Source organism: Amblyomma americanum, chromosome 8, assembly GCF_052857255.1.
Source record: "Amblyomma americanum isolate KBUSLIRL-KWMA chromosome 8, ASM5285725v1, whole genome shotgun sequence".
NCBI classification, from domain to species: domain Eukaryota; kingdom Metazoa; phylum Arthropoda; class Arachnida; order Ixodida; family Ixodidae; genus Amblyomma; species Amblyomma americanum.
The window spans coordinates 134,080,053-134,093,210 of record NC_135504.1 but is presented as its reverse complement, the minus strand read 5'-3'; positions in this window follow the sequence as shown (position 1 = coordinate 134,093,210).

Genomic DNA, 13,158 nt, shown 5'->3' with positions numbered 1-13,158 from the left:
TGACGAGGCCGTTCTGCGTGGGGGATTTGGCTAGGTCTAACGTTAAGTCTGTAGGCGCGATCAATGTGCAATTGAGGGCGCGGTTGGCTCAGGTATATCGCTGACCTCCCCGGGCGGAGGGTCGGCAGCCTGGTATGCCAGCTTGCCCACCCAAAGCTTGCCGCTGGACCTTTTTCAGAAAAAATGGAATTGACGTCATCCCTGTGGCTTTCCTGCCGATCGATGAGGGTATGATCAAGATGAAAACCTCTAAGGCTCTTCAGCAGACGCTAAGGTCTCTAACTACCCACTAACTCCAGGTAGACCGTAGAGGCATTGTTTTCAAGTCCTGTGGCATTGCTTGAGTCACAGACCTGCTCCAGTGCAAAATTTTTCAGTCATGAGCAGTGAAAGCTTTCATCCCTGAACAGCTCGCATGCTCCATAGGTATTATTCGTGGAGAAGACCCAGAATCTTCACCGCAGGAAATACTGGAGGAGTTTCAGGATGCAGGTGTGGGGGCTCTTGCTGTCTATTGGTGCAGTAGAGAATTAAATGGCGTGCGTGTAGCGACAGAATCAGTTACAACAACTCTTGCTGGCTTCTCATGTCCTGAGCTCAAGGTCTGGCCGATAGTGTATCGTGTGGGTCCTCTGAAGCCACGTCCACTTCAATGCACCAACTGTTGGCGGTTTTGTCACAGTGGTAAAGCGTGTAAATCGGCGACCCGCGGCCGTGTTTGTGGAGAAGGGCATTCGGATGACAGCTGCGCCTCTGATGTGCCCCAGTGTTCCTCTGCAAGTGCAACCAATCAGCTGATGATGTCAACTGCTCGTAGCGAGCTGACGAACAAAGCCTGCTAGGTATAATTCAAGCGAAGCGATGCTCGAAAGCAGATGCATATGCACTTCTGGATCGGAAGAATAATACATACGCCAGCCGTGCGCGAAGCTCTGTTGCAGATATAGTGTCAAGTTTGACTACTTCAATAGTGTCCCCAGTAAAACAAGCTCTTTTTGTGGTGGTTGAGCGAATGCTGTGCAGGTTCACCGAGGCTTTATCTCAACTTGTAGCAGGCCAATCTCTGCCTTCTCAATCATCTGTTTCGGCGCCGATGCCTGCATTACTCCGAAATTGTGCTGCAAGTAAGATTCACTCCATGTCGCCGCCTGACAAATCCCAAGTCCCACCTGCCGACAGTTGTCCTGGCGGTGACTCTCACGTAGATATCTGTAACACGGACGCTGTATTGCTCAGTCCTTTCTAAAAGCATCGAGCTTCTTCCTCACCCCCGAAGTCAGCTGTTCCGCAAATCAAAGCAAAGGAAGGACCCCCAAAGTAATCCCCCAGACTTATGTGCTCAAGGAGGCTGTTGCTGCCTCTTTCATCAGTTAATAATCATGGCGGGTCTAAAAGTTCCGCAATAGAATTGTCGTTCCGTACTTTCTTCTCTCACAGATGTTGAACTACTTCTTCATAAACATAATCCAGATCTTGAGATGTTACAAGAAACGTGGCTATCTTTACTTAAATCATCTTCAATAAAAAATTCCGTGTTTTCATCGTAGATCGCATTAATGGCAGTGTTGGTGGGTTAATAACTGATCTCTATAATAATATGTAACCGTGCATCAATCTCGCAGAAAATTATGCTCCCTGACTGAGAGATTGGCGGTTGAAATCCCCCTTCCACGGTGCGCCAAAGTAACTATTGCTAACGTCTACTTTCCTGTAGGAGTTCACAGGAAAGACTGTTTGGATACATTACTGAGCGGCGCGAACAGCACAGTCATCGCAGGGGATTTTAATTCGCACCAGATTGTCTGGGGTAGTCGCTCTGACTCCTGCGGCCAGCTTCTCTGGTCATGGATGTCAATGAATGCAGTGCGCTGCTGCAATTCTGGAGCAGTAACCTTTATGCGAGGAGTTTCTGGTATAGTCATATATTTAACATTAGCATCCCCTGGGGTTGGAGTGTCTGCATGGTCAACAGTAGACTCAGGTACAACTAGTGACCACTTTTCAATAACCTTTCCTATTTTTCCTCTAATATCAGAAAAGGTGGTGCAACGAATAAATTTGTAAACCACATTATGTATAAAAATTGATATCTACCTCGCTTCTCTCCGTAGTAAGCTGAGGTCGAGCAGAAGGAGCACAGCGGTCAATTTCCTCTCTACAAGATGCTGCTGAGAGCTCTGTATTTTCTGTGTGCGCTACTAACCCTGCCAGACAGCCGTCTCCTTGGTAGGCTGAGGAGTGTGAGAAAGCTTATCGTCGTAGAAAAGCAGCCTGGAAAAGCTTTTCCTATAATCAGAGCACAGCTAATTAGTGAAATTATAAGTTTTTCACTCCATCTTTCATATGAACAGTAAAAAAAGCAAAGGAGGAACGTAATCAAAATTTAAACAAGAACCTCTCTAAACCCCAGAATAAGAAGGCTCTAAATAGATTCATGGCGCAGAATAACAACTCTCCGGACTCCAGCCGCATAATGTCAATCGTATTGTCTCCTCAGGAAGCTAAGCAAAACCTTGAACGTATCGCTCAGAGGCTGGCTTTACGTTTCCAAGTGCGAAAACGGAACCTTTTCACACTCTCACTCCCTGCTCGGACTATCTTGAGGTGGACGTGTCGCAGCTCCAGCCAGTTGTTTCCCCCAGGAAGTCTGCTGCTCTGGGACCTGATGGGGTTACTTTGGGCATGTCAAAAGATTTTAGCGCAAGTCTTTCCAATTCACCTTCGGGATATTGTAAATGCGTCATTAGAAAACTCTTTGATTCCTCACAGTGGGAAAATTGCGAAAATAATTTTACTTTAAAAAATGCAGAGAATGAATTTCAATTTGACAATATTCAGCCGATTGCTTTAACTTGAAATTTAGTGAAGCTAATAGAAAGAGTAGTACACAGTCACCTCAGAGAGCATGTCATCACGTTAACGGCCTCAGCTCCGCACAGATTGGCTGTCGTCGCGGTTGTTCCATATGGTCCGCGCATGTGGATCTCGAGAGCCGAATACGACTCTCAATGCACAAGAGCGAAGTTGCGGCCTTGGTGACACTTGATGTTGCTAAGGCTTATGACAGCATTGAGCACACGGTCCTTATTAACAACCTTGCTCAGCTACATCCGCCGCACTACACCTATGCTTGGATTTGTGAATTTTTAAAAGATATATTTTTCTTCTGTACAGACGGATCCTTCTGTTCTAATACCTTTGTTCAATCAAGAGGTATGCCGCAAAGATCAATTGTGTCTCCACTGCTTATCAACATATTTGCTCGGGACATACCCATTCATCCAAACGTTACATTTATGCATACGCAGATGATATAGCTTTTTTCGCATCAGCATAGAATATTCATGCACTCTACGATTATTTATATGTATACCTGAATGCTGTTGAAGTCTCGTTGAACCAAATTAATTTATCACTTAATGTCAGCAAATCTGGCGTGCTGGTATTTCCGCCCGACACTCCTTTGTACATCTCGCTATTCTACCGCTCCACTCCAATTCCGCAGGTGGAGTCGGTTAATTACCAAGGCGTTACTTAGGACCAAAGTTTGGACCGGCGACACAATATTAGGAATAGAGTTATTAAATGGGAACGTGCTCCGGGACGGTTGACAGGAGTTGGCAATAAAAAGTTTGTCATGCGTCGAGACACGTTAATGTTGCTCTATAAGGCTTATATGAGACTGATTCTGGAATTTGGTTGCCTCGTATTCTCTGGTAGCGCAAAATACAAGTTGCAGTCATTACCTTTACTAGAAAGGCGTGCCTTACGGCTATGCCTCGGGCACCCAAAATCAGCTTCAAACGCTGTCTCTTATCTGGAAGCTCGTATCCCCGATCTCTTTTCCCGCTTCCAACTTCGAACAGTGCGTACTTTCCTCAGGTCATTTCACCCGGCCCCCGGCGTTAGTATTCCCATTTTTGTATCCCAGCCACACCTGTTTTCTACTAATCATTGGCCACGCTATCAGCTTCCGCAAGTTAGGTTCACGCAGAATGTGTTAACCCCGCTTCAGGTTGATCTGATCTTCTTGCAACAAGTTACAGATACGCAGCCTGACCCCATCTTCTATTACGACCATATGTTCCCGTCCCATGCGAAACATATGCCCGCAAATATCCTAACTGGTCTTCTTTCTGAACACCTACAGAAGTTTCCTCGTCATACTGTTATCTCCACTGATGCCTCCGGCAGCTGTGAGAAGGCGGTGATTGGGATATATTCGCAGGAGCTGGCTTGGAGCTATTATGTTCGCATTCCTGATTATACTCCTATATTCTTCGCACAGTTTCTGGCCATAGGTTTGGATCTTCTCAAACTTCCTAGGCATGTAGCACGGGTTCTTATTCTTGCAGACTGCATTTCAGTTCTAGTACCTCTGCAATATTCTGGAAAACCTTTATGAATCGTTCGCTTAGGTTTTTTGCTTTGCGCACAGTGCGTGAGATCCGCCTTGTCTGGGTACCCGGGCATTCGGGCGTCTATTTTAACGAGGTGGCTGATTTATTGGCAAGGTCACCTCTCAGCGCTCCTGTAATCTATCCCGTCCCTCACCTCATTCTGTTAGAAATTTCACGTTTCCTGCGGTTCTAACATACTGCCACGTAGTGGTGACGGCAATCGAAGGAGCGATGAAGATGGACAAAAGTTCTTCTGAAAGAAAACTCTTTATCTGGGCTAACTTGCGCCCAAAATGGACTGAATCACTCGGCGGCGAGGAAGTGACAAGCGTGCTCGGCGGTCGTCGAACAGAATGCCCGCCGCTGTCGGCCGCGCTCAATTTAAGGCAGCCAGCGATCTTTCGAGATAAAGCGTGCAAAGTTACTAGAACAATCCGGAACAGCGTAAAATTAGCTCTGCCTGTCTTCGATCAATCCAGATAAATCTAGTCGCGTCTTGCGTCGAAAACAATGCAGTAAAGTTGCGTGGCGGCAGTTATGAAAAACAAACAAACATTGCAAATATTCGCGGCATTACTCCCGTCTCAAAGAAGCATTAACTCGATTCATTAAAACAAATAATGCGACTTGTAAGAGATAAAACGGATCTTCCGAAAATAGAGTATGGAAACGCAGCGTCCTTTAACGCGCATAATACTACTTCAGACGGACTACATGGACAACTTCTGGTCGTACGCGGCGTCGCTAGGATGCAGTCATTGCGTCAGGGATGACTGCATAATTCACTTCACCTAGCCGACGAAGAACCTTGTATGGGCCGAAATAGCGGCTCAAAAGCTTTTCATTCAATCCACGGCGTCGAATGGGCGTCCAGACTCAAACTTGGTCTTCCAGCTTGTATTCCGCGTAGCGTCTTTGTAGGTTGCAGCGTCTGTCGTCGGACCGCTGCTGATATTTAATCCGTAATCAGGCAAACCTTCGAGCTTCTTGTGCGCGTTGAAGATAGGTGGCAATGTCGACGTTCTCTTCTGTAACTTTAGACAGCATGGCATCCCTGTCATGGATGAGACTAAAAGGCGTCATCTGGGTGGTCTCCTGCACTGCGGTACTGTAGGCGATGACGACGTAAGACAGGATGACATCCCAGGTTTTATGTTCGGCATCGACATACATAGCGAGCATATCGGCGACGGTTTTGTTCACACGCTCGGTCAGTCCGTTGGTCTGCGGATGGTATGCAGTTGTCCTCCGGTGGCTGGTTTGGATGTAATGGAGGATGGATTGCGTTAGTTCCGCAGTGAATGCTGTTCCTCTGTCCGTGATGAGCACATCGGGTGCGCCGTGTCGAAGAATGCACTCCACGAAAAGTTTGGCGACTTCTGCTGCTATTCCGTTCGGAAGGGCTTTTACCTCGGCGTAGCGGGTCAAGTAGTCGTTCGCTATGATTATCCACTTATTTCCAGACGTTGACGTCGAAAAGAGCCAAGTAAGTCTACGCCGATCTGCTGAAAGGGCCTTGAGGGAGGTTCAATGGGGTTCAGAAATCCTGCTGGCTGTGTGGGAGGGGTCTTTCGTCGCTGACAATCTCGGCAGGTTTTCGCATAATGTGCGACATCGGCAGACAGTCGGGGCCAGTAACACTTGTCTTGATTGCGGCGGACGGTGCGAGTAAACCCGAGATGTCCAGCTGTCGGCTTGTCGTGTGAAGTGTGTAGAACTTTTTCGCGCAGATAAGCAGGTACAACAATAAGTAAAGCAGAAATTTGGGCAAGTTGGTACGTATCCATTTTGAAACAGCGCAACAAAGACGGGACGTGGAAACTGAGGTGTTTGTCTTTACACCTCAGTTTCCACGTCCCGTCTTTGTTGCGCTGTTTCAAAACAGGTACAACAAGGAGGCAGGCTGTTTTGCTCGCTGCAAAGTTCTTCACAAGGACCTCATTCTGCACACGGAAGGAAGACAGTCTTGGCTTGAATGAAGCGGGGGTTGAAGAAACCTTGCCTTCCAGGTACTCGATGATGCGTTTGAGGTCGAGGTCCGAGCGTTGCTGCTAGCAAAAGATCTGGGTCTGATGGTTAACAGGAAGGCGTCCACATCGTCGTCCGGCGGTGGTGTATCTACAGGTGCTCGTGAGAGGCAATCGGCGTCAAAGAGTTTTTGCGTCCGGACATGTATACGATGGTCACATCAAAGTCCTGGAGACGCAGACTCCATCCGGCGAGTCGGCCAGAGGGGTCCTTCAAAGTGGAAGGTCAGCACAGCGCGTGGTGATCGCTGACTACCTTGAACTGTCGTCCGTAAAGGTAGGGGTGGAATTTTGACGTAGCCCAGATAATGGCAAGGCACTCCTTCTGAATTGTCGTATAGTGACCCTCGGCTTTGGAAAGGAAACGGCTAGCGTGTGCGATGACTTTCTCCAACCCGTCGCTTTTTTGTAGGAGGACGGCGCCTAATCCTACGCTGCTTGCGTCGGTATGAACTTCAGTATTGACGTTTTCATCAAAATGCGCGAGGATTTCGGGGGAATGTATACGACGCTGAAGTTCCTTGAAGGCTTCTGCTTGCGGCGCTTCCCATTTAAACGGCACGTCAGCCTTCGTCCGTTGGGTCAGGGGCTCGGCGTTGCGCAAAACGTTTTTAATAAATCGTCGGTAATATGCGCACAGTCCGATAAATCTGCGCCTGCTTCCTTATCAGCCTGCGGTGAAAACTGCTCAATAGCAGCTGTTTTCTGCGGGTCTGGGCGTACTCCCTCCTTCCTAACAATGTGGCCGGGAAGTAGCAGGATGCAGGGGTTGTCGTTGGGGCAGAGGAGTCTTTACTGCAGCGGCGTAGGTCATGGCCTGGGGTTCTGTGGCCGTCGGGGTGCCAAGTGCCTGTTGTACTTCTTCCCGTACCGCATCTATCAGAGTCGCTGCTTTTGGCTGCGGGGAGAATGGCAGTAATCGGCGTAGCTCCTCTCGGACGAGTTCGCGGTTAACTTCCTGCAAGCTGTCGCTGGTGGTGCCCGTTGTGTCCGAACGGATTGCATAGGCAGAGGAAGGGCGATTGTACTGCCGAGCTCAGAAGTCGACGGTTTTCTCAATCGTGCAGGCTTCTTGCATGAATTCCTCGACTGTTTTTGGCGGCTGGCGGACGTGGCTGCAGAAGAGTTTTTGTTTTACGCCGCGCATTAAAATCTGAACTCTCTTCCTCTGTCATCTCGTGGTCAGCATGGCGAAATAGGCGCTTCATCTCCTCGACGTAACACACGGACGAGCTCATTCAGAAGCTGGATCCTGAACTCAAGGAGTCGTTCGGCTCTTTTTTTCCTCACGACACTGGTGAAAACCTTCAATAGTTCCCTCTTGAATAGCTCCCATGTCGTAAGGAACGACTCGTGGTTTTCGTACCACGTGCATGCGGAGCCATCCAATGAGAAAAATACGTGTCCAATTTTTTCTGCATCATCCCACTTGTTGAATGACGCCACGCGCTCAAATTGGTCCAACCATTCTTCGAGGTCTTCGCATAAGTATTCATTGAAAGTTGGCGGAAACCGTGGCTGCCGCAGTATGATCGGTGTCGACATGTTCGGCGAGGTTGCGGTGCTCGTAGCAGCGTCTTTTCGCTGTCTGGTGCGGTCCGGCAGGGTCCCGAACTCAGGCTCCTCTCTCTGGAGACATTGGCTGGCTCACTGAACTGCTGGCTCGTCCTCGGGTGCGAAGCGCTGAGGGCTGGCGTCACGACTTTAAGGGGGCATCCGGAACATGGAAGACCACCCAGCACCGCCACCAAATGTCACGTAGTGGTGACGGACTCGAAAGAGCGATGCAGACGAACAAAAGTTCTCAAAGAAAACTGTTTATTTAAGCTAATTTTTGCCCACTATGGACTGAATCTCTCGGCGGCGGCGAAGCGACGAGCGTGCGCGGCGGTCATCGTACTGAATGCCTTCCGCTGCCGTCCGTGCTGAATAGCGAACTTTCGAGATAAAGCGTGCAAAGTTACTAGAACATTCCGTAACAACATAGAATCAGCTCTGCCCGGCAGCGATCAATCGAGATTAATCTAGTCGCGTCTTGCGTCGCAAACAAAGCGCTAAAGTGCTGTGGCGGCAGATTTGAAGAACGAACAAACACTGCAATTATTCGCGGCATTATTTCAGACAGTGTGAGTGATCCATTGCTCAATACCTTGGATTTTCACCACTTAAAGTACTCATAGAACATCAGATGGTGTAAATAAAGGCTTTGTGAGGTGTCAATGACGCTTGTGCGATGCAGAATCCCTCACTTAAATTTTTACTTATGCAGATGTGGATTCGCTGCTACAAACTTTTGTGTATCATGTGGGCAAGTTGAAACAAAAGATCATTTTCTTCTCTCTTTCCGGTGGTTCGCAGTTCCGAGAAAGCAGTATTTGGAGGTCTCTCTTTCGAGGTTAGGACTCCCTCTGTCTCTTGCAGTTCTATTCTCGTTCTGTGCGAGCGCAATGGGATTCCCGTTCAGAAGTTTTTGCGGCTACCTTCATAATTACATAAGTGCAACTGATCGATTACCTTGTTAACTGTACGCAAAATTTTGTGGCGTGTCTAAAAGTGTTTTATTCTATTCCTGGTAATTCGTATTTCTTTAATTCATTTGAATTTTTCCATTTTTCCTGGACTCAGTCTCCTCACGTCTATTTTTTCCAGCGCAAATACCTAATCGTCATTCTCTAGTGCACCTTGGCCAATCCCCCTGCACGGATATGTGCCATGTTTACTAAGGTGAAGAAGAAGACAACATCGCACGCTAAGAAAAACCCAACAGTGACTCATTTAAAACGTAAGATGACCACGCCAGCCAAGAGAGCCTTGACGAGCAGCCCGAACCCGGAATGCTACATCCGCAGAAGCCGTGACCTGACTCCAAGGTAATGAAACCGTCCATTAGAATTGATCCACAAAATATGGCCCACATAAGAGTTATCAGATCCGGAGAGGTATTCATGACGGACCCATATGATATATTGGCTTTGGTCGTAGTCAGTTGGTTTCTACACAATCTACAAAAATATGAAGGTTGAGATCGCAACCCTTTCTTTAGCCTTCGCGGATATCACCACAGTGCACGAAAATATATGACAGGGGAGCCCCTCTTCAGCACACTCAAAGTTGGAGGTATCGGTTATGAGATAATAGAACAAGCAGAGGAAATTTGCATAGAAAATAAAGTTCGAACGGCCTGGTAACGAATAAGGGGTGCGATAGCAGTTGAGTGCACCAGCAATAAGCTAGGGATGTTCCTTATCACCGAAGCTGTCTATAGTTTGTACAATAAAAACGAAACAAGGCTACAAGAACTAATCTGTTACACTATCTTTGATGGAAAGGGCGCTGGATTCGATGGAAAGGGCGTAGAACAGTGGTTCTCTAGTTTATTGTGTGCTGTCGATATTACATTATAAGCTGAATGCCAAGGAGACCTAAAGACAAAAGTGAATTTTAGTAAATACGAAGGAGACGCTCCAGGCTCTAGTTTTCGCGCGAATTTAGGCGGTGGTGTTGAACGATGCCACTAATCACGAACTTAATATTCAAGGTGATGAAATACACAGGCAGGCAGAATATATATCCGAGTGTTCGTACAGTACAGACGGATATAAATGGAAAACTACCAACAGGCTACTACGGCAAATGCACGTATAGATGGCGCTATACTGAAGTATAGTAAACTATGGGGCACCACAGGTACGAATAAAAATTACCTGGAATACAACCATAGTGTTAGGGCTTACATTTGAGATAACAGTTTTTCGCCTAAGGTTTGAAGTTCGTGAATCGAAGAGCTGTTCGCATAACCAAAAATGAGCCTGTATGTGGCCAGTGGCGAGACAGTGGGGCACGGCAATCACAGTATAAAATATTGCTCAAAGAGTATCATAGGAATTTCTACAAAACCAAATGGGAAGCTGAGGGGTTCAAGAAATTTTGGAGAAAGACTGTTGAATCAAAACGACATAGGATAACAGGAAAACTAACCAGTAAATATGAAAAATCAAGAATGAGAACCATTATACCTCTAAACAATGGTCGAAAACGGCACGCTGTGAAAATTGCATTATTTTAATCCAATTAAGCAGGTTCTTAAGCTGACAGAAAATTTAAAAGGTAAAGGCAGAGTGGTTAGCGCGCTCGGCTACTAATCCGAAGTACCCGGGTTCGAACCCGACAGCGGCAACAGCTTTTCAATGGAGGCGAAACGCAAGGGCGCCCGTGTACTGTACCATGTCATTGCATGGTAAACATCCTCAGGTGGTCTACATTATTCGTGAGCCCTCCACTATGGCACCTCAGTCATCCTTTCTTCTTTAACTAGCTCCTTTTTTCAATTCCCTTACGGTGTGGTTCAGGTGTCGGCTGAGATGAGGCAGATACAGTGACATTTCCTTTCCCCAAAAACCAATTTTCATTTTGAAAGAATGCGGGCGCCATTGCGTTTCACTTCTATCGGAAGGCGGTGGCATGTTAAAGATCCGCAGGTGGTGGAAATTATTCCGTAGTTCTCCACTACGGCATCTATTTCATCTTCGCTTTTTTTACTGCCTCTATCCCTTCCATTACGGTGCGGATCAGGTGTCCACCGGGATTTCCGACAGATACTGCGCTATTTTTTTCCTCTAAGACCAGTTTATTTATATCAGGAATTATTCGTATTATGATAATTACAGAGCAAGCTCTCCCCTCATTGAAACGAGTGAAGGGATGCTTAGAAATCGGAGTTAAAAACTAAATTCAACTAATATGGTGTCACATGCACACTCGGTGGTAAAAGCTTAGAACCAGTTGAAACTTTCCTGCTAAAAAGTATCAGTAGCCATCCAGATGTCGACGCAGGCACAGTCGTTATTTCCGCGGTTCGAGGGTCTAAATATGGTTAGAGATAACCAAAGGTAAAAGCTTAGTAGCAATTGAGAATTTCCGGCTAGAGAGAGGAAAACATTTATTGAAATCTCAATGAGAATATCGGTGGGCCATCGTCTTCATCGTTGACGTCTGTCCTCTACGCAAGGTGGGGTTATGTTCCAGGGCTCCGCTGAGTCTTGTTGCATCGCATGCGTGCTGCACAAGGGCCCTTTGGGCTGTGAGCTCGCTGCTGGTGAGCAGACCCTCCCGTTGCTCCGCACTCGTAAAAGTAGCCATCCAGATGTCGACGCGGGCACAGTCTCTATTTCTGAGGTTCGAGGGTTGAGATATGTTTAGAGATAACCAAAGGTAAAAGCTTAGAAGCAATTGAGAATTTATTGCTAAAACGTAGTTGTAACCGTCCAGATGTCGACGCAGGCGCAGTCTCTGTTTTTGAGGTTCGAGCGTTTAGTGACGTTTAAGATAACCAAAGGTAAAAGCTTAGAAGCAATTGAGAATTTCGTGCTGAAATGTAGCAGTACCCATCCAGATGTCGTCGTACGCACAGTCTATATTTCAAAGGTTTGGGGGTTTAGAGATAACCAAATTCAGGCGAATGTATCTGCGCTAAACAAAAGTAGAAACGGCTTGAGGCTTGGCGGCCTGAAGGCAACAATGAGATACAAGTTGCGGATTCAGTTGGCAATGCTCACTGCTTATAGGTGGCGCGACGAAAATCTAAAATGGCTGCTGGGAAAAGGGTAAAGCACTTTGGTCTGAGTGCGCCGTACCACAGTCTTGTGGTTTTACGTGCGCTAAGCTTAGTAAGCAACAATGCAGCACTGTCATTTAATAATCTACTCCACTTAAAAAATGTGCTATGACAGATTGGAGGAGGCGAGGCTGATAATCAATGTTTTATTAAAGGCGGATAGGTGCTCATCGAGCGCATGTCAGGCCATTTGCTGCGGCGTGAAAGCTCTCACAATGCTACGTGCAGGCATCGGAGCTGCACATACTTGATATGTTAAACTATCTGCGCCTGCCTTATATTGCTCCAACGCATATAGCCCGATTTTCTCAATGTACGACACGCGGTCGTGAAATCAGGCACATGAGCTTCTCCGCTTCTGTGTTTGGAAAACTTCTATGAGAACGTACACAATTCACGCGGGTTGCACTCCGGTTTATTCTCTCACCAGACGCAACGGCACCAGTCCGATCTGTCAACTGAAAGGGCGTGTAAGTTGGCTGAGTTAGAAAGCGGATTTTCACCAGTGAGACGCTGGCAGCACTTAGCAACTAAATGGTGTTGCTGCTGTTACAGACGGCGACAGCCTGGATTAGCAATGTCGACAGCAAGTCTCGCCTGCTGGAAGCCAACACTATGCTTCTTCGGAGTGGCTCCGAGCCAAGCGATGGTGATCGTTCCCACGCCTCCCGTTAAGGACCACGCGGAGCGTCGTCCGGGGGATTCTGGGACCCCAAGGGAGCGACGACCTGACAGACGACGCCGCAGCGAACGAGCGGCATTTATATTCCCCAATGGTCGTGACTAAGTTGGGGGAACGAAAGGGGCCCCGTTTCCGGTGTAAGACAGCGTGCCGTCTACAGCGGCAGGCTAGCGGTCATCGTCCGAACCCGTCGCAGGTATCGCAAAGAACGGAACAACCCCTTTCGGCTTCTGGACCGGACCATGCGATCTTGCGCGGCGCGTCGGCTGATATCTAAAGACCGGTGGCAGCAGCGCGCGACTGACCAGATAATATCATCCTCAGCAGTCGACGCGGACCCGACGGCATCCTGCTCTCTCCCAGGCTCGACATAGGTGCACTACCGCACATAGGGACGGGGCATGTCCATATGTGTGGTAGTGTGAGCCTGTGCGC